Raw genomic sequence first — 20,350 nt, forward strand, 5'->3', positions numbered from 1 at the left:
AAAATATTTAGCCTTGTGGAACAGTTGAGTTTTCCGCAAATTATATATATATATATATTCCTGTTTATTCAATATATGTTCAAGATTATATGTGTGTGTATATATATATATATATATATATATATATATATATATATATATTCAATATTATATGTGTATATATATATATATACATATATATATATATATATATATATATATATATATATATATACGCACACACACAGTTATGCAGTTTTTTACACATCAATGAAAATCAAGAGGTATATTTACTAAACTGCAGGTTTGAAAAAGTGGAGATGTTGCCTATAGCAACCAATCAGATTCTAGCTGTCATTTTGTAGAATGCACTAAATAAATGACAGCTAGACTCTGGTTGCTTTAGGCAACATCTCCACTTTTCCAAACCCGCAGTTTAGTAAATCTAGCCCCAAGAGTATAACATTTGTAGGGATCATGTGAGTGTTCTCCTGGAAAGGTATAAAGCGTTAGAATACAGTAGGGTAGGAGTAATTATTAATAAAATGACTAGTTTTGTAGGTGAATACATGGAGATATAGGGGTTTATATGGTGGCTATTAGGAAGATAATAAATGTAAATGAAGTGGTTGAAGGTAATAAACCACTGGTGAAATAAACCAACAGAACCAAAATGAACATGGAAATGTTGATGAAACTATTATCCAACAAAGGGATAGACGTCTGGTGGTCCTGTGAGCCGTCCCACAATCACAGCTACCATGGACTCCAGTGATCCCTGCAGATAATATGATAGAAGACGGAACACAGAAAAGGAAGCAGAACTACAGGACAAATCATTGTATCAGGTATAATGTAGATGAGCTTCAAGTCTGACGCCAATAAATAATGCTTGAAACACTGGTAGCAAAGGAGATTATGTCACGGGAGCACCTCAGGCTGTAACGTAGAGGTAAATGGTACCTACACAATGGCCTTAGGAGCACTAAACTCCCGCAAGATACTCTCTTCCCCCACTAGTATCTCCAACACTGTTCATCTGGTTTTACCAAAACAGTCCAAAGCAACTGTAAGATGATATGTCGATCCGTCCTCTCGCATTGTGCCACTTTCTGTGCTCCTTCTTCTATCAGATCTCTAGGGACAGTTGTGTGTCTCATAAAGATAAAACTAGGCAAGCTAGTGGTTTTATGCAGTTTCACAGTCAAATAGCACTCGGAGATGCTGTGACAAAATAATCTTAGTGAACACCCCATTCTATATATATATATATATCCACAGTACCACAACTATAAATAAGGCCACTCCTTCTTATAATATAAAATCTATCTATTTCTTTCCTTAAATACAATACCATGCAATCTGGCATAGGGTCTGAAGTGATTGTTTAACTGAAATCCGAAAGCAAAATCATTTTTACTTTTGGTTTTACTTTCCATGTATAAACTATTTCCAAACTGCGGATGAATTACTTAAACTACTACGTTCTATCCCATAGTTCCGTGGCATTCAAGGCAGTTTTTATATTCCTATGTGCAATGGCAAAGCTTATGGCAGCATTGAGACAAGCACCTAACTGGAGTCAAGCAGGACGAGAAGTGCAAAAGGTTTTGGGAAAAGTTTTGAGAAGTGGTGTTTTTTTGTTGGGAGTCAGGAAACAAAACTACAAATGTCTCATAAAACCTATTTATACTTATTTTGTACCCACATCCCCATCCCACTTTCCTACAAAACTATCCCTTGTTTGGCAATAATGCACAGGCTTTTAATGTCCTCCACTTCACATGGCTCTGCTTGAAAATGGAGAGCTGCGTGCACCTAACAGTAGTGCACGCAGCATTGCCCATATATATTATAGGGATAGGAAGAGTTGGAGAGCAGCCAAGCACTGTCTAAAATTATAGCTACGCCCCCATGCATGCTGGTCACACCCACTGGCGGCATGGTGTGGAAACCCCCCTCTACAAATCCTGCATTTGCCCGATATATGCACATTTAACTAAAATAGACATTATCATTAAACCTTTGTAATTTATATCTTGCTTAAATATAGTATTATGGTGCTAGAATTGTCCATTTCAATGGAAATGGTGTTCATGTGTTTGCCGATGGCTGTGTTAATACTCACAGAATTCAATTGGGAAATGGAGGTCCATAGTGCAACCAGGTACACATATAATAGAGTATAATGCAAAATGTTAATAAATGAAAGTTTTAAGAGATTGTAAACTCAGGGGCCTCTATCCTCGTTTACCTGCCTAGTCCTATATTGTTCACCTGTACACCCCTCGGTCAGCTCTGTGTCATATGCTCTGTATGTTGCGGACTCTTGTGGTGTCTTATAAGTAAATAAAAATAATAATGTGCACTTAATATGTCCAATCTTTTTTCAGAAAATAAGCCGAGTGGATTTTTACACCTAGTCCAAAGTTCTGTTAATTTGGACTTTCAGGTTGAACCTCTGTGCTCACAGAGGTTGTACACAAAGCTTTAGATACGCACTTGGGGACAAGTAAATAAAAATGTTTAAATCAACAAATTGGTTTTTGGAAAAATACTTTACTTTTGGAGCTGGCAAAATGAATGCAGAATTGTAGTGCTTAAACATGATTCTGTACCTCTATGCGCTACTAAGGCTCTCTAAGGGGGGATCATCCTAACTCAGGTGGCTGGAAATGTGGGACAAAATATGCACTTTGTAAGAGTGCACATACTTATAAACATAGCACAAAATACTATCAGCAGTGTACCTGACTTAACATATGACCATCAGCAACTACATTAATGACGGTAAACAGATACACTTAGAAAACTGACTTTGGGATGTCAGTTAAATCAATCACTCAACATTTTCTCATTTTAAGTGGTTTCATTTAAAAACATTTGCTTGCACGATGTGAATACCTGCCAAAAGTACAGATTTTTGCCGGATAGTTTCTGGCCATAAGGCAATGGCCTGCCAGGAGAGTATTTGGTCTTGCAACAAGTGGGCGTACCATGGGCACGGTTTGGGTGGGTCAGTAGCGTGGCTTATTTTGTCTGGATTGAAAAAGCAGGATGCATGGATATGCACGTGACATAAATAGTATTAAAAAAACAGACATACACACATTTGACGCATACACAATAAGTAAATCTGTTTTGCATGTAAAGATTTGTTTGGGTCCCATTATACAAATGAACTTTTAACATGCAAAACACAAATGAAAAATGACCTGTTTTTAGCCAAAGAATCAAGTAAAATGCATATTTATTCTCAAAAACTTCACCGTGGTAATGTTCTGACGTCACAATGCCATTCAGAATCTTACCACCTTTTCTTGGGCAGAGAAAAGTTATTGTCTTCTCCAGTATTTCACACGTTTAACTTGCGACTACCCAAATATGCTGTTATGTTTTGTAACCATCACGTTAGTTCAGACATCCCATGCACTGTCCAGAGAAACATGCCACTGTTTAAATCACGTCCCATTTTAACCCCTTCACTGCCTCGGGGCCTGCAAAAAAAAATAATAAATAAATTGGAGAATGTGCAGAAATCTCTGGCAGTAAGGGTTTGCTATTGCGTATATATTGATTCGATTGTCCAACCTGGCCCAGAGCAAGTCGGGAACTTTGCTTTGTAATCTTGACAGGGTTAGGCCATCTGTTTTAAGGCTGGGGGGAAGCAGATTCAACAGACAACTCAGGCTATCTTTTGCATATAAAATCCGCTTCTTTACCTTTGGTAACCTGAAGCCCTCGGTTACAACAGTACCAAAAAAATCTGAGAGGACAGAGGAGAGGATTTAAATCTTTGGAATGCATTTTTTTTTTCGTACACCATTCTGATAATCAAGTGCTTTAATAAGGGCAGTTTAGATTGCAGGCAGAACTGGTATTGTAGAGTGTTCCTCACCAATATGAAACTTCCTGTGGGTTCTGACCACTGGTTAATCATACAATACACATTGCTTCATACTGCGGATTTCTGTACTTGTGAACACAATGCAACAGCCACACATTAGCCTCAGATGCCGAATTCTGCAGAGTTGCATCAGCGTGGTGAGAATCCGCATTAGATCATTTATGGGGCTGTTCCACTTCTCTGCTGAATCTTGCTGTTCCTTAACTGGAAAGAGATGAAAAGAATATTTTTGTTATTAATGGAGCAATGAACAGAGGTTTTAATACAGCTCAATGCATTTTTCTATCATTAAGTCTCTCTCTTTTATCGGACAGTAACAGATAATCAGATAAAAGTGCTTTGATTGGTATTTGTGTTTATTTTATCTTTTCACACTCTGTGATAACATTCGGTGATACATATATCCCCAAATTTTTTATTTGAATATAAGGATATAATAAGCCCCAACACTAAACAATGCCAAACCCCAGGAGCATAACAAGTCATTGTTGGGCCCTAAAGCATCATCATCAACATAACCACTTATTTATATAGCGCCCCCAGAAAACAATTGTCATTCACATCAGTCCCTGCCCCATTGGAGCTTATAGTCTAAATTCCTTAACACACAAATAGAGACTAATGTTAATTTTGGTAACAGCCAATTAACCAACCAGTATGTTTCTGGAGTGTGGGAGGAAACTCATAACCCCAGTGCAGTGAGGCAGAAGTGCTAACCACTGAGCCATCATGCTGCCCATGGTGGCTTGGTGCTTAGCAAAAGGTAAAATTTGAAGGGGAGGAAGGAAACTGTGACGATCCATCTTCCAGAGGCCTGTACATGCCCATTAAACCCTCCTTTGAGCTTTTCGCTCCGGATCTCAGCAGCAGATGGGCAGGTATCACTGAACCCTCTCTCATTTCCAGGTCCCTTAGACCCACTTCAACTGCGGTAGTTAAACCACTGCCACACCCAAACCATGTTCCCAATTAGTGAGGCTCCTCCTAATCAGGACTGCTGAGTAGTATGAATATAATATTTTCAGAATATACAAAAATCAGTTGTTCATTTTAGAGCAAAAAAAATGTCCCTAGTCAGTGTAACTTTAAGCATCCTTCTGTTCTGCAAATAAACAAATAAATTGACCACATCCATTTCTACATCTGTTCTGCTTGGAATTTGAAAGAAATAAAAGAATAATTCTGTGATGCGGATTCTTCCTATTTCAGATCTACGGGTAAATGTATCATAGTGCGGGTTGTACAAGTCGCCGGAAATCGGCGAGATGACAGCTTAAATTTAAAGCAGCGCTGCCTTGTAAAGGGAAACTTCCCTTTACAAGGCAGCGCCGCTTTAAATTTAAGCTGTCATCTCGCTGATTTCCGGCGACTTGTACAACCCGCACTATGATACATTTACCCCCTAGTATTCAATTTTCACTGCCCTGTATAAGAATCAACTCTGTATTCATGCCCTATCCCTACAAAGAAATATGGACCTTTGGTAGGAACTGTGTGGCCAGATATGTTAAATTTAACTATGTTTCAATGAGACGTTTTCAATGCATTTTTTATGTACAATTGTAATCTTTATAACTGGTGTCAGGAATATATTTGCGTTTCACTTGTAAACAAAGGTATAAGTGATAGACTTATGTAGGTTTAGCCACATACACTGCAAAACCCTGTAATACAAATTTACGGAAAGTAAGTCTGCAATGTAGAAGGCCATATTGGACAGATCCAAGCGTTTGGTGTAAGGGCTGAATGAACAGATCCCAAATATCACGTTTACTTTCGTGGAGGATATGGTGATTGCCCAACGTTATTTTCTATGCAGTCCGATCAGGGCAGGGCTGGCAAATTTTAGCCCGGGAAGAAAGACTCAACTCAGCGGCCTATTAGGAACATTTTAAAGGAAAAATAATGCAAGTGGCCCAGTGACCCAGACCAAGATAGACCACTATGGGACCGGCCCAGGGGGCATATTCCCCCCAGCCCCTGAGTCCGTTTGCTTGTTCAGCTGAATCATTTTACAGGCCACACAGTTTGGTGGATAATTTCGTCATAGGCCATTTTGTACAGCTAGCCCCATTCTTCCTAACAAGCAGATGACAGAGTCATTCCCAAGTTGTACAAAAGATCTGGAAAAGTAGTCTTCAGGTTGGAAACTATAGAGCATTCAGGGGCACATGTTTATTAGCATTCTAGCCCGTGGTGCAAGTGAGGGTATATACGGGCAGGCCCGGCGCTCCCATTAGGCAAGGTTAGGCACTTGCCTAGGGTGCCGGGCTCTGGAGGGCGCCTGAAGGGCGCCACAGAACTGGAAATTAATTTTAAAACTGTGCGGCGACCGCTGACCATACCTGTCACGGCCGCTGCACAGCATTCAGATGCACGGGGAGGGGGGGGAAGAGGCTATTGCTCACCACCGCCGCCTCTCTGCTCCGTCTCCTCCCCTCCACTCACTAGTGTCAGTGAGTGGTGGGGAGGAGACGGAGCAGAGAGGCGGTGGTGGTGAGACAAGGTAAGAAAAGACGGGGTGAGGGGGGAGGGAGGAGGGCGCCGATTTTTGCGGGGGGGGGGGGGGAGGGCGCTGATTTTGCCTAGGGCGCCATGGACCCTAGCACCGGCCCAGTATACGGGGTACACTATACCGCAACTTCTCCAACTGCCTGCATTGTAAAACAATAAAATACCATTCACTCACATTCCCATTACATTTTCCATACCACCACCTCTAAATTTCCACTTTGACCACTGAATGTCTTAAATAAGGAAATTAGTCTCCATAATCGGCCAAAAAAAATGCAAAAAAAACCCCATTAATTAAATACACTCTCATAAAAGAAATAAACAACTTTTGTGCAATATTTCCTATGAGAACATATTAATCATTCAGCAGCACGACACATTGATCCACATATTACGTTTGGAGGAAATGACTAAATGTTGCCGTCAGGAGACTTCAAGAACAGGGAGATGGGTGCCAACACGCACATGTGTCTCTCAGCTGTGGCAAGAGTCACTGGCACATCGAGGACGCTGGATAGTGTTGGGTAATAATTGCTAAGGCTGAATTTGTTTTGTTACTGCATTGTCATTATTGTTATTATGATGTTACAGTCTGAATGCTGAAATTTACAATTATTTGTGCTACCACATTGGTGGTTGGATTTTCTTATCTAGGGGCTTTAACTTAACTTACAAGTGTTTTGTGCTACCCCAGTATGAATTGGAATCTACTGAGGGTCCTAGAATTAAATAATGCTTGTGTTACCCTATAGGCATTGGATTCTCAAGAATGGGGGGCTGAAATATACAATTTGTTGTGCTATCCCATTGGGGGACATGGATTATACTGCCTGAAGTGTATCAATTACTTTGATTTCATTTTAGATGAGTTTTGTCATGTAAAACAGGTATTATTTGGTATTGACATGTGCATCTGAAAACAAGCTATGACAACTTCTGTGGTACATTGGAACTAACTTGTAAGAAGGGGCGTAACTAGACATGTGTGGGACCCATAAATACATTTTGTTATTTTTTTGGTAGTGCACATGACACAGACAATTTCTCACCTCCACTGACTTACTGAAGCTCCCTCAACTGATCAGTCTATGGCTTCTGTTATAGTAAACAATAGGAAGCAGCCTACACTATTAGTCAATCACAGGTTTCCTTTTGGTTACTATGATACTGACTGTGGCTTGATCACTGGAGGAAGCTTCAGTAAGCTGGGAAAGGTGAGAAACTGTCTGCAGCCTTACTGCTGGTGCATGGAGCACTGGCATAGGAAGTTCATAGCCACTGCACCCTTCTGCTTGTAATGGGGAGCACGGTGGCTACGTGGTTAGCACTTCTGCCTTACAGCACCGGGGTCATGAGTTCAATTCCCAACCATGGCCTTATCTATAAGGAGTTTGCGTGGGTTTCCTCCGGGTGCTCCGGTTTCCTCCCACACTCCAAAAACATACTGGTAGTTTAATTGGCTGCTATCAAATTGACCCTAGTCTGTGTGTGTTAGGAAATTTAGACTGTAAGCCTCGATGGGGCAGGGACTGATGTGCGTGAGTTCTCTGTACAGCGCTGCAGAATTAGTGGCGCTATAGAAATAAATGCTGATGATGATGTATGGGAGGTGACAAGTGAAATCATTCAGACGGCTGTAGAATATTACGAGTGTGTATGGTCATACCAAAAGTGGGTGGTTTGATAAATTTTATGTACCAGTTGTAACTGTATATAACAATTAGCCACTGAGCAAAGTGTACTTATTATGGTATTCATTATAAGTGAGACTAGAGCAGAGTATTGCAAAGGTGACATCTTACTGTGTTACAAATAGCAATTTGAAAGCCTTCTAGTCAACGCTACTTGATATTAAAATCTTTTCATTACATTATTAAAGGACTTTCAGTTACAGACTTATCCATGGAACTTTTTAATGGTCCTTTTAATTACTTCTTTTCTTTAAAAAAATACATTTATTCACGGTGGATTTGCATGTTAGGGTTGGGCTTCTGACCCTTTAAGTAAAGATGTAGTAGCTATTAATATCATTTGCCAGCGTTGTATAACATTAAATAAACTTGTAGGACCATTATCAGAATTTCAGCAGTTGATAATAGAGACTTTAATGGAATATAGACAGGAAAATTGTTCAATCATTCTTCAAAATAAAAAAAAAATCACTTCCAGCCAGCAGATTACACACAAAATGACAGGTTGTTCTGATAAATGGGGGGGAGAGACGGCCCCTCACATCTCTCAATGCAGGTATGTGAGTGTCTTTGTGATGTGTGCGCCTGTGACTGCTCTGTGCCCCGGGCTCTTCCTGACCAATTACAACATATCTGAAGTTGCAACATTATCCTCTTCCTAACAGAGAGCAGGGAGATCAGACAAACCACCTACTCTGCTCCTTCTATAATGATTTCAGATGCTCCCTTAAATTCCTTTCCTTTTATAGGTAAAAGTTAAAAGAATTGACATACACAAACTATTTCTGATAATTGACTACAAAGCTATTATACACCCCAGACTTTTTTTTGGCTGAAAGTTAAAAGAGAAAGGAACATATATATGTGGTGTCTAGTTCTCTGATACTTGGACGATAGTGCAAGCCACGTTCTACTATCTATGCACATAACACCCTCAAAGACAAGTAACAAGATATTTTTCTGGGCTGTTTTCACACAATTTTATTAATAAAATATGACTTTCATCTTTAATAAGCTATATCATACTCGCCTACTCTCCCGGAATTTCCAGGAGGCTCCCGAATTTCGGGGAGTCCTCCCAGACTCCTGGCATTGACTAGTGGGAGGCGGGGCTTAATGATGCAATTGTACCAATAAGCCCCACCCCCGCTAGTCAATGCCGTGAATTTCATTTATTTTGTAGTAGGGGCGGTCCTATGGTGACGTGATGACATCACCACCCCCCCCTACCTCCTGTCATGTGACCTGTCTTCTGGGATCTCCTGGAGGAGAGGTCAAAAAAGTTGGCAAGTATAAGCTATATCATACAAGACAAGTACAGGGTAATCACACTATATATATATAAATAGCTGCTGCTGCTGATGATGATAGACATATTAAATAGCAATAGGTTTGTTTTCTGACCTGGAGCAAACCATAATGTTATCTTATTCACAACCAAAGCAATGGATAAACTGATTACACAACATCAATTGCTTTTGTCTCTGAATGAACAACTGCATTTCTGTACAATCACATCAACAGACAACTGATCCCCGCATTTTATGGTCCAATCATCTGAACTGGAAAAAAATTATTGACTGCTTCATACATATTACAATTCTGAAGGAGCAGTAATACAGTTACAGTGTTTGCACAATAAAGGAATGTTGTAGGATCCTTAGATTTTACCTGAAAGATAACAATGTTCTGAACGGTGTTGAGTTAACATTTTCCTGTGAAGATTGGGTTATGGATGGATGTGTCCAATTACATTTGATCTCACTGGATAGACGGTCACCCATGTACATGTTGAATTTTGCAACAATATGATAAAACAACAGACATAGCTGGATTCTAGTAACTGTGACCACCAAGATGTCGTATCTGTTGGATCTGACCATACACGTACATACATGTGTATGGCCAAATGTGACAGATCCAGGCATTCAGAGCTCTTCTAAACATATGTGTTCATTTTTATAGATTAAGGATGCCCAGGATTACAGTGTGCCTGTGGTTTATTTAGTGAATGTATTTGGCACACCTCCCAATGTTCCTCATTGAAAAGTCACATATCCATCCAACCACAACTCCAACTTCCCATCACACGTCATTGTCCATTTAAGGTCACATTCATTTTCCAAATCTCCAGCAGGTCACAAATTGGGAACTAAAAAAAACCATCAGTTACCTTTATTTTGTATTTTTGGAATAAATATTGACCTGTGTGGAGTTTGTATGTTCTCCCTGTGTTTGCGTGGGTTTCCTCCGGGTGCTCCGGTTTCCTCCCAGACTCCAAAAACATACTGGTAGGTTAATTGGCTGCTATCAAAATTGACCCTAGTGTGTCTGTGTATATTAGGGAATTTAGACTGTAAGCTCCAATGGGGCAGGGACTGATGTGAGTGAGTTCTCTGTATAGCGCTGCGGAATTAGTGGCGCTATATAAATAATTGATGATGATGTTGACCATTGAGAACGATCCAATTCGACCACATTGGCCTACCATATCTGCTTAGAAGTTGTCATGTGACACAGGGAGAAAATACTCCATTACACTTTATGCAGATTAGTAATCCATCAATCAGGTTATTTGCAGAAAATTCAGACAGGTATCAATATGATAAGAGATGATTACTAAAGGAAATATCCTTTCAATAATGAAAAATAAGTCCATATGTTTAGGATATGGGTTGTAATAAACAAACTAGGTTGGGTCTACCTAAATATTGCAAATGAATTGAAATCTTTTTAGTACGTTTGTTTCTATAAACAGATACCTGCCAGAGCAACACATTATTTTAAAGTTATTTTTTCTTTAACTTGCTCATGGGGAATAAGTATCAAGCATTTTAATCTGTCTTTAAGGTGAAAACAAATGATAAAACATAATATTATGTAAAAAAAATAATTTGACACATAATACCAAAATGTGCAAAATTATGAATGACAAAATATGAATTTCTAAATAGATCATTGATATATTGCATCACATTATAGTAACCAATCATATTATGGCAACTATTAATCTGTCTAAATGATAAGAAGTCATGAAACATTTTATTATGTTAAGCAAATCGTATTAAACATTAGGTCAAAATGTGCAAAAGTATATAATTCAGTTATTGCACAACTGTTATGCCAGACAGAGATGTACTTTTTAGATCATGCACTGACTATAGTACATAGTGACTCATGCAGGAATCCAGCAATGAATATAAGCAAAAAGAAAAAACAAGACACAAAAACAAAATAGCTGTCTCGGAAGTTTGGAGACCTGATCAAGGAGTTACAAAGCAAAGCCTTTAAATAATTCCCATGGACAAATAAGATTTTATTTGTGAAACATTCAAGTTAGTACCAAGATAAACTTTTATCTGTTATGATTGTGGAAACTCGTATGTCACTGTGCAGTAACTGATACAAAGTAATAAAAGCAATTGAAACCTTTAGCACTCACAACAATAGATGTATGCTCTGTATGCATGAAGAAAGCATTGGCAGGGATCACTGATCATAGCGGAAGTGATTATGTACAAATTGATTACTAACAAACCTTAGTTACTATCAACATCTGATTGGGAGAATTCAGATGTCGATTGGGAGTCGGCGGAAAATGAGATGGAATGTTGGCTGTGTCACACGGTATTCAACTCTTTGGCCTGAGTAACAAATTGCTGTGTCTTCCTGATTTGACCATATATTTGTGTGGCTAAAATGTACATAGATCTGGGGCACCATTAGACAAAGGATTATTCTTGTTTTACCCAACAAGACATGTTACAAAAGCCATTTTGGCAATAATAAAGTCTCAATCCGTCAAGCCAGTCATATTATTAGGCTGTTGATGTGGAGAGGGGCAGTGATGTTGAGCCTTGAAGAAGAGACGGCATTTGACCATCTTAGTTGGTCGTACCTCTTTATAACACTTTAAGATTATTGGGTTTCCATGGTCCGTTCTTCTCCTCCACCAAGGCTCCTTACCAGTTCCTCTATTGCAGTGATTATATTTCCAGCAATGGTTTCTAATATTCTTCCAATATTAAACTGCACATGACACAGGCACCCTCTGTTGCCCTTGTTGTTTAATGGAGGCATTGAACCCCTGGCTTACTTTGTCAGTGATGGTGACGATATACTTCTTAAGATCACTAACCCAATAACCTCTCTCCCCAATTTCCAAGTTTTACTCTCTGAATCTGGGTATTACTCAGGTTTCAGGGTTAACAATTATAAAATGTAAGTTCACTCAATTAATATACCCCAACAAAAAATTTTATTGTGGAAGCTTAATATCCTATAGGAGTGGAAAGAGTATAAGATATTGACATTACACCAAATTATCATACCCTAAACACAAAAAAAGTCCCTAAATTATTTAATCAACTTTAATCAAACATCGATGTTGACTTGGTGGATGGAATAATTATTACTGAACAATTTGAGGATGGTACCAGCTTAGACTCTGCAATATGCATACAATAAATGGTAAAAAATAGAATACATATTGTTAGTGGCTTATCATTCGAACACCCTGTTGTGGGGATATTTATATCAATGGATTCTCCTCCGTCATTAATACACACAATTGCTTTCTTACTGAATGAATTAATCTGTTGTTTGTGAGCAGCTAAATTAACTTGTAAAGCAGAAAACTTATTGTCTAGGTTCGCAGGACACGGTGGTTACAATTCTCAACATATGTAACACTGACTCAATGACATCACTTTGTATGTGGGAAAAAAAATCTATAATTTTTTTTTAATATTTATAAAGTATAATTTTACAATGAATTCACACAATTTTGCATCATGTTTTTTAACACATGTAAAATTAAAAAACATTTAATCTAAATTATATTCTTATTTTTAATTATTTTTGCACACTTGTGCATTACTCAGCAGCATAGCCATTTTTCTTGCCTAAAATGTTTTAATCCTGCCTAGCAGGAGAATGGACAATTTCTGAATAGTTTCATTCAGAGCCCTATAAACGCACTCAGCTGTTTTTCTACCTTCCTTTTTAGCCTCAGCACCAGAATCTTACAACTCAACACTAGAAATAGCATAAGCTGTTCTATTTTCTTTAACATAAGTCTAATAGGAATGTGGTTACTGTTAATATTTCTTTTACAAATAGTATTTTAAAAGTTCCTTTTGCCCAGAATAAAAATAACAGCTGCCTTCGAAAATGAATCAGTTTATTAATGACTGTGAAGTTATTTTTGTTGCTGTTTTAATGATATAAAATTCTAAAATTTTAAACATTAAAAAACAAAGAACAAAAAGAATTAAGCTTGTCAAATGTAGTCTCTCTATAACAATGACCCAATTCCATTCTTTCTTTTTTTACTTTCAAAATATAATAAAATATGTAGAAAATTCGGGTCTGCATTTTTTTTTTTTTTACAAAACTAATACTTTAATAATATAATTTTAGTGAAATTGATCTTGGAATTGTACTGACCAATTAACACATGTTCACAAAAAAATATTTAGAAAACTCCAATGTCGGCGACATGTAAGGATCTTGATGAGGAGTTAAGGCAAAAGGTAACATAGAATTCACATTTAGGGAATTCTCTTTTGGTCTCTGGCACTAAGCCAGGGTTCCTTGTTAAAAATTTGTTAAATGTGTTTGGCATTAACACAAAAACAAAGTACTCATTTGTTATAGGACTATTGGAATTTATTCATTTAAAGCACAGATGCAGTTAGCAAATATAATAAATAAAAGGTATTTAACATGTATTTAAATGATGCACAATGACATATATGGTGCGTCACCCTGGTGCTGCTGCAACTATACAAATACCCTATTTACCACATCCTTCGTTTATCGCTTATAAACCTAAATTAAAAATGTACAGGAAAAATAATAGTATACTAATGTATGAAAAAAAAACCAAGACAAACTTTTCAGGGAATCAGAATGTTCTTGCTAAAGACGCGGATGTGTACTGTTATATTCTCATTAAAAATCTCAGAAGACAATCTGATGCTCAAATATTCAAATAAATCAAATAAAATCTAAAAACATAATAAATTTGTTTATCACATTGAAAACGTTATTATCGTGTGTTGCTCAATATTTATTATTATTATATAGTTAAAACACATTTTCTTTATATTTTCAATTAAATATATTAATTAAAGAATATATTAAAAAAGCACTGACAAGAAGATTTAACTCTTAAACATTTTAAAATAGTTTGTATTTGTTTAAAAATAAAATAATAAAATTGTTTACAGATGCAACAGTAATCTGCTACACCATGTTCTGCGAATCACAAAATTGATCCAAAACGAAGGTATAGCATGTAAAACAGGATAAATATTACACTTTTAGACTAAATAATGATAATGGAATCCCTGGAAAAATAATCTTATAGTAAATTAACTCTCTTTTGTCCTATCTGGAGTAGTAATGCTTTTTTCCTTCTTTTTATGGTGATGGCAACAGAAAACATTATACTTATAAAGCACTTGACTAGCAGGACACACCTGTCAGTGCTTACATCAATTAATATAACTAATAAAATAACCATTGGCCTAGTAATTACACCACTGAAGCTGATGTACGGATATACTTAAAGGTAAATAGTTGTGTCTATTGTTCTTAAATATATGTTAGAATTATTTCAACAATTTAATACAATGGGTCAAGTATTATTATTTTGCTTTATTGATCTAAAATTCCTTTGCGTACAAGTTCGTCTTCACTTTACCTTAGAATTCTGCAGTCCCTAATGAATGGACAACAGCTAAGTAATTATCTTGTTATACTTGGCACTACAACTAGCTGGAGAGTTTGCCATTAATCAAATATTTTATTTTAATTACTTTATTGTTGGGCACAAGTTAAGTACATATATATATTTACTGAAATCTAACTTATGGAATAAGGTATGTGTACAAAATAACACTTTAACATGATTCACAGTTTATGAATTGTAAATATTTTTACAATAGGGGATCATGCTGACCCCACCATATATGGAATGAGGAGTCACTTTTTTATTCTGACCTAAAGGTTAAGAGTTAGTCGTTAAGTACCAAAGTCAAAGTTGCTCTCGAGAGTGAAAAGGACTATTGAGATAATGTATGACCAAAATGTGTATTACATGGGAAAGTACACAGTAATTATCCAATTCCTCTGAGTCACTTGTCTGCAGACTCACTCTAACAGCAGACAAGCATTATTTTCCGCCTGCTTTCTTGCGAATGTGAATCATTTTATCTTCCAAAGGTATGTTATCAACGTCTTCAAAGTAAGATATTTATGAGACCATTACATGATACAAGCTTAGATAAAATATTTTGCCCCCACTAGGTTTATAATGGTCCTTCTCCCTTATTTCCATCGACCTAAACCTCCACTTCCTCAACCTCTATGTCCCATCTGTATAAACAAACAAAGTATGTCTACCACAAATATATAGGAAATAATAACAAAAGATTTTTAAAAAGTCCTTAAAGAACACATTGTCATCTGGAACAAAAAATGAGATGATATGAAATAAGGGGCAGCCAATTGTCCTACTAATTATCACGTCCTAGACCTGGGCTTTCCAAAAATCAAAGTTGTGATTGTTGGAGATTTATTTTCCCCGGATTTGGATCATGGCACACAACCAATCAGCAATCAAGCTCCAATTGTTTTTTTAGAACCAATTGCTCCCAAATACTTGCTTAAGGTGAACTGCTTGCGAATACTTACCTCACTCTTGTGTCCTGGTGCTTTACCCCAATTTTCTGTTGGTCTGGCCATGGGATCTAGAACAATTTTTTTTGATGTTGCTAATATTTTGTTCCCGGCTGGCTCCACAGTGGACCATCCTGCTCAGATGTTTTTCCCCACTGATCCGATTCTGGTCTCATTGATGCTTCTTCTAGATAAGGCTAACGAGAATAGCTTATGGCTAGGAGTTGGGGACAAGGCTAGGAGCCAGCAAGGTTAGATTTAAACTGCTAGGGAGAGGTATATAATGAAGACCTTACCTGACTATGTCTAGCAACAAGCTTGACTAGATATCAAGCAATTGCTCAAGGTGACAAGACTGGCAATGGCTCACAAGGAATTATAATTAACCACACCAGAATTACTTTAAATAATCTAGAGCTATACTGTTTTTTTCTTTACTTCTAGAGTCTTCGTTAAAATCTTTCAAATTCCACATGTGCAAGACATATAAATTCAGGATACAATGGGTTGCATTTAGGAAGCAAACTGGATGCACACAATAGACGTTGGTTTTGCACCAGTGCTCCTAGATGGTCAGCTAAGCGCACATCATGGTCACGCCTACTATATGCTCTCATGAGACAACTATGTGAACTACAAGTGTACCTAGGTATGGAGAATTGGAAAAATAGTCCAAACTCTTACCTCTCTAGAACAACGTCTTTCTCTAAATTAAACTTTTCTGATTTACTCCTAAAATAGTGCTCGGTTTAGCCTCTTTTATGGTAAATTAATAATGAGAATGAAGGTTCATCGTTTTTATTACGTGTTGTGTGTATTAAGCTTTTATTATATCGCCTAGAAATGTGTTTCTCCGCTGATGAAAAATGGGTCCCATTAAAAGCATAGAGACGAGACCCGGAGACCACCAACTTTGAGTTGGAGCAAAATGAAAGTTTTCTGTCTAAGTGAAAATGGTGTTGCACCACTCAGAACAGGAAAGTAGACCCCTAAACATGTATCCCCTCCACCCTGAAATCTCATTTTTGCATTGTTGAACACAAGGCACACCAATGATTCACTACACATATTCTTGGGGGTAAATGTATTAAGCTGTGGGTTTGAAAAAGTGGAGATGTTGCCTATAGCAACCAATCAGATTCAAGCTGTCATTTTGTAGAATGTACTAAATAAATGATAACTAGAATCTGATTGGTTGCTATAGGCAACATCTCCACTTTTTCAAACCCGCAGCTTGATACGTTTACCCCTTGGACTGTATTTATTATTTGCAGTGGAGACAAACTCTGACATTTCAGTGAAAGAGACATCTACACTGACAGCACCTAATTTGAACATTGCTGCTAGGTACTTTATCTTCAATACTTTTCTCTTCTGTATTCTTGTCAATTAACACAGCAAATCTCTTTTTACATGTCCATGCTCATGGAACTCATTTAACACTTCACCCAAAGGCTTTATTTAGAAATTAAAATGTTCAATGTAGAACACAATATTCCTTTGTGGGATGTAAGGTGAATAACCAAGAACAACTTTTCCCCACAAAATGCAAACTCACTTCTATCCCATAATACGCCTACACACAGGGGGTGTTGGTTAAGCCCAAGGATACTCTAATTTTGTGCACCATGCCCTTCCTATAACAATTTCTTTATTAAACAGACCAATGGAGTAGAGAGCAGAAAGCTCTGCAATGAGCCCTTTGCTCACCAACATTGGCTTCTGATGCCCCAGAATGCTCTGGAGTAGCGAGGCGGCCCAGGTGGGTGAGAGGAAGAGTGGTTAGGTGGATATTATGAGGAGGAGGGGGTTGATGGATAATGATAATGGGGTTTACGATGAATAATGATGATGAGGGGGGGGTTAATAACAAAGGATGATGATGATTAAAAAGGGAAGACAGAAGATGAGGTGTTAATGACTGATGGAGGATGAGAGGTTAATTATGAATGAATACCTATAGAAGAATAACAACATTAGGAACATCCAAATGAAATGTATTGCTCACACCTATAATCCCCTTCAAGGTAGGTTCCCCACCGCCAATCTGATGCTCCATACCACCTGATCAAATTTAATTAGATTTTAAATATTTAGTACAATAGCTGGAGAAACTACAGAAGGTGTAATGGCCACACAAAAATAATCAAAGCGGCCGAATAAATCTCATATCAATCATGGTGTCCAGCATAAGTCTACTGAAGGACACTGTATTCGGCCTCTTGGGAGTCTGACATGGCTGAAAGAGAATAATAGTCTGCACGCAAGTGCAAAGTAAATGTAAATATAATGTGAAACAGCTTCTCAGTCTACATATGGGAACTTATAGATCAATTTCTATTTTAGGTTTATTGGCCTCCACCTACTTTTACATGACTATATATGTCAGGCACATATCTGAAAGCCTAAGGGACTAGTGGAACATGTGAGACACACACTGCGTCAATGGTCTTTGGTCCCCGGGGTTAATGGTGACATGTGAGACACACACTGCGTCAATGGTCTTTGGTCCCCGGGGTTAATGGTGACATGTGAGACACACACTGCGTCAATGGTCTTTGGTCCCCGGGGTTAATGGTGAATCTCCTAGTAACATATAGTGACAGCCTAAGTCTGACAAACCATCTATAGCACTTACAAAACCAACAAAGGAAAAAAAATAAATGATTGTTATTATGTTTACAAAGTGCTATACAAGCCACATTTTCATTATAACACGCCCAAACAACATACTTAAAGTAACACTGCAAGAACACTGATAGTGAAGATTAGGTAATGAATTTCTCAGCAGCCTCTCACCCTTATTTGATGTGGAATGTCGTTTATTCTCAAGCTGGGGACTAATTAGGCTGCTTTTCTGAAGATCAAGGTTTTGCGATCTCTGCTTAATAACATGGTTTGCATGTCTGCCACCTGGGATGCTCTCTCTCTCTTTCGCTCCCTGCCTTAGGCCACTGCAAGTGTGGGCAGGAAACACTGCAGTCCACATTTTCAGCTACTTAACCGTTTCACTGCTTAATGCCACTTTATAGCCGTACACACCAATTTCTTGGAATTAAATGTCTCAGAAACTCACCACTTTTGGCACCAGTCAGTATGTGACGACTACATCTCTAAAGTTTATAACTAGATATAATAATACACACAAAATATTAAAAATCCAGTATTAAAATACTAATTAGGAGGAACCTACTAATGCCACTTAGAAAGATCGATATTTGATAATGACATCAGTTATAGCGTCTACTATGGAGCTGATGATGCCATTTAAAGTGTGTGATAGAGGATGGTCTGTTTGTATAATAAACAATTTTTAAACTGCATATATCTCTAAAAGGAAACTGAAGAGGTTAAGGGTAGTGGATTCAGTTTGATAGTGTTGCTGTCGAATTCAAAATATCGCTGCTTGCCTTTTAAAAAACACTCAAGGGGGTAATTGTATCAAGCTTAGAGGTTTCCGGCTAGTTTGAAAAGTGGAGATGTTGCCTGTAGCAACCAATCAGATTCTAGCTGTCATTTTGTAGAATGTACTAAATAAATGATAGCTAGAATCTGATTGGTTTTTCAAACCCGCCAGAAAACTCTCAGCTTGATACATTTACCCCAAGATATCATGTCACCTCTCTGTATTACTCACATAAATTAATTATTTCAATTTGGAGTGATTGGAAGCTGTGCTGTAAATGTGTCATTTTAAGCATGTGACAACACTAAATATGAGAGCTCAGCGCAGTCCAAGGACACAGTGATTTGGACAGCCAGATGGCTCCAAACCACTGCATGTGTGAGTTCAAAATCACTGGAAATACCAATAAACATCTAACCAAGACTAATCAAATTGTAATCAAGACTGGCGGAAAACCCCAATGACTGAAATCTGTTGGCGTGTGTGGGCATTGGCCTGGTGTAGTTGCATGAGCACCCGGATCCACGCCCAGTTAGTGTAGTGGTGACATTGGCCAGTACATGTGACCGGTTAATGGAGCGTGTGTCACCTCCAGAGGTACAGAGCATTATGGGAACACAATCACAGGTTCTCTTTCTTCTAAGCTCAGCCATAATAGTAAATAATAGTGCTAAAATATACACTTAGCACTACTAGTGTAGAGTGAACTCAGTCTGGTTTGAAACAAATGCAGTTTAACTCTAATTTTGTTTTTTCACTGTATTACACTTTAGCGCTAGACATTTTTATTCTTATTCTACCTTGCAATAAGTTAGTGGTAACCCAATAGTGGGCTTTAAATTATAAGTACCGTTCTTCATCCAGCTGAGGTCCATGTTAGTGATCACTCTTCAAACACAGTCTTAACTTACTTCCTGTTCTACAGCTTCTTATTAACCTTGTCCGTATCAGAGCGATCAGCTGTAATCAGTTTGCTGTTTTCTTATCTGCTTCCTGGAGAATCAAAACCAATCTGACAACTCAGGCCCCACCCTCTCCCGCACATAGAATGACCACTGACTATTACACAGTGACCTTCAAACGTACTAGTAGGTTACACTGCTGCTCACAAACCTCACAGCAACTTGATATTTCGGTGCTTGGTCTGTTTTGATTAAATGTCATTTT

At 37.8% G+C, this 20,350-nt stretch overlaps 1 protein-coding gene across 2 annotated transcripts in view; it reads right to left on the minus strand.

Moving 5' to 3' along the window:
* Positions 1-2,630: 2,630 nt before the first annotated feature.
* ERC2 (ELKS/RAB6-interacting/CAST family member 2) overlaps positions 2,631-20,350 on the minus strand; it is an 804,554-nt gene continuing 786,834 nt past the window's right edge. For both annotated transcript variants that reach the window (XM_075183253.1, XM_075183252.1), the window contains one exon: positions 2,631-4,090. The gene's annotated coding sequence lies outside the window, so the exon portion shown is untranslated. The remainder of the gene's footprint in view (positions 4,091-20,350) is intronic.

This window comes from Mixophyes fleayi, chromosome 8, assembly GCF_038048845.1.
Source record: "Mixophyes fleayi isolate aMixFle1 chromosome 8, aMixFle1.hap1, whole genome shotgun sequence".
In the NCBI taxonomy this organism is placed as follows: Eukaryota; Metazoa; Chordata; class Amphibia; order Anura; family Limnodynastidae; genus Mixophyes; species Mixophyes fleayi.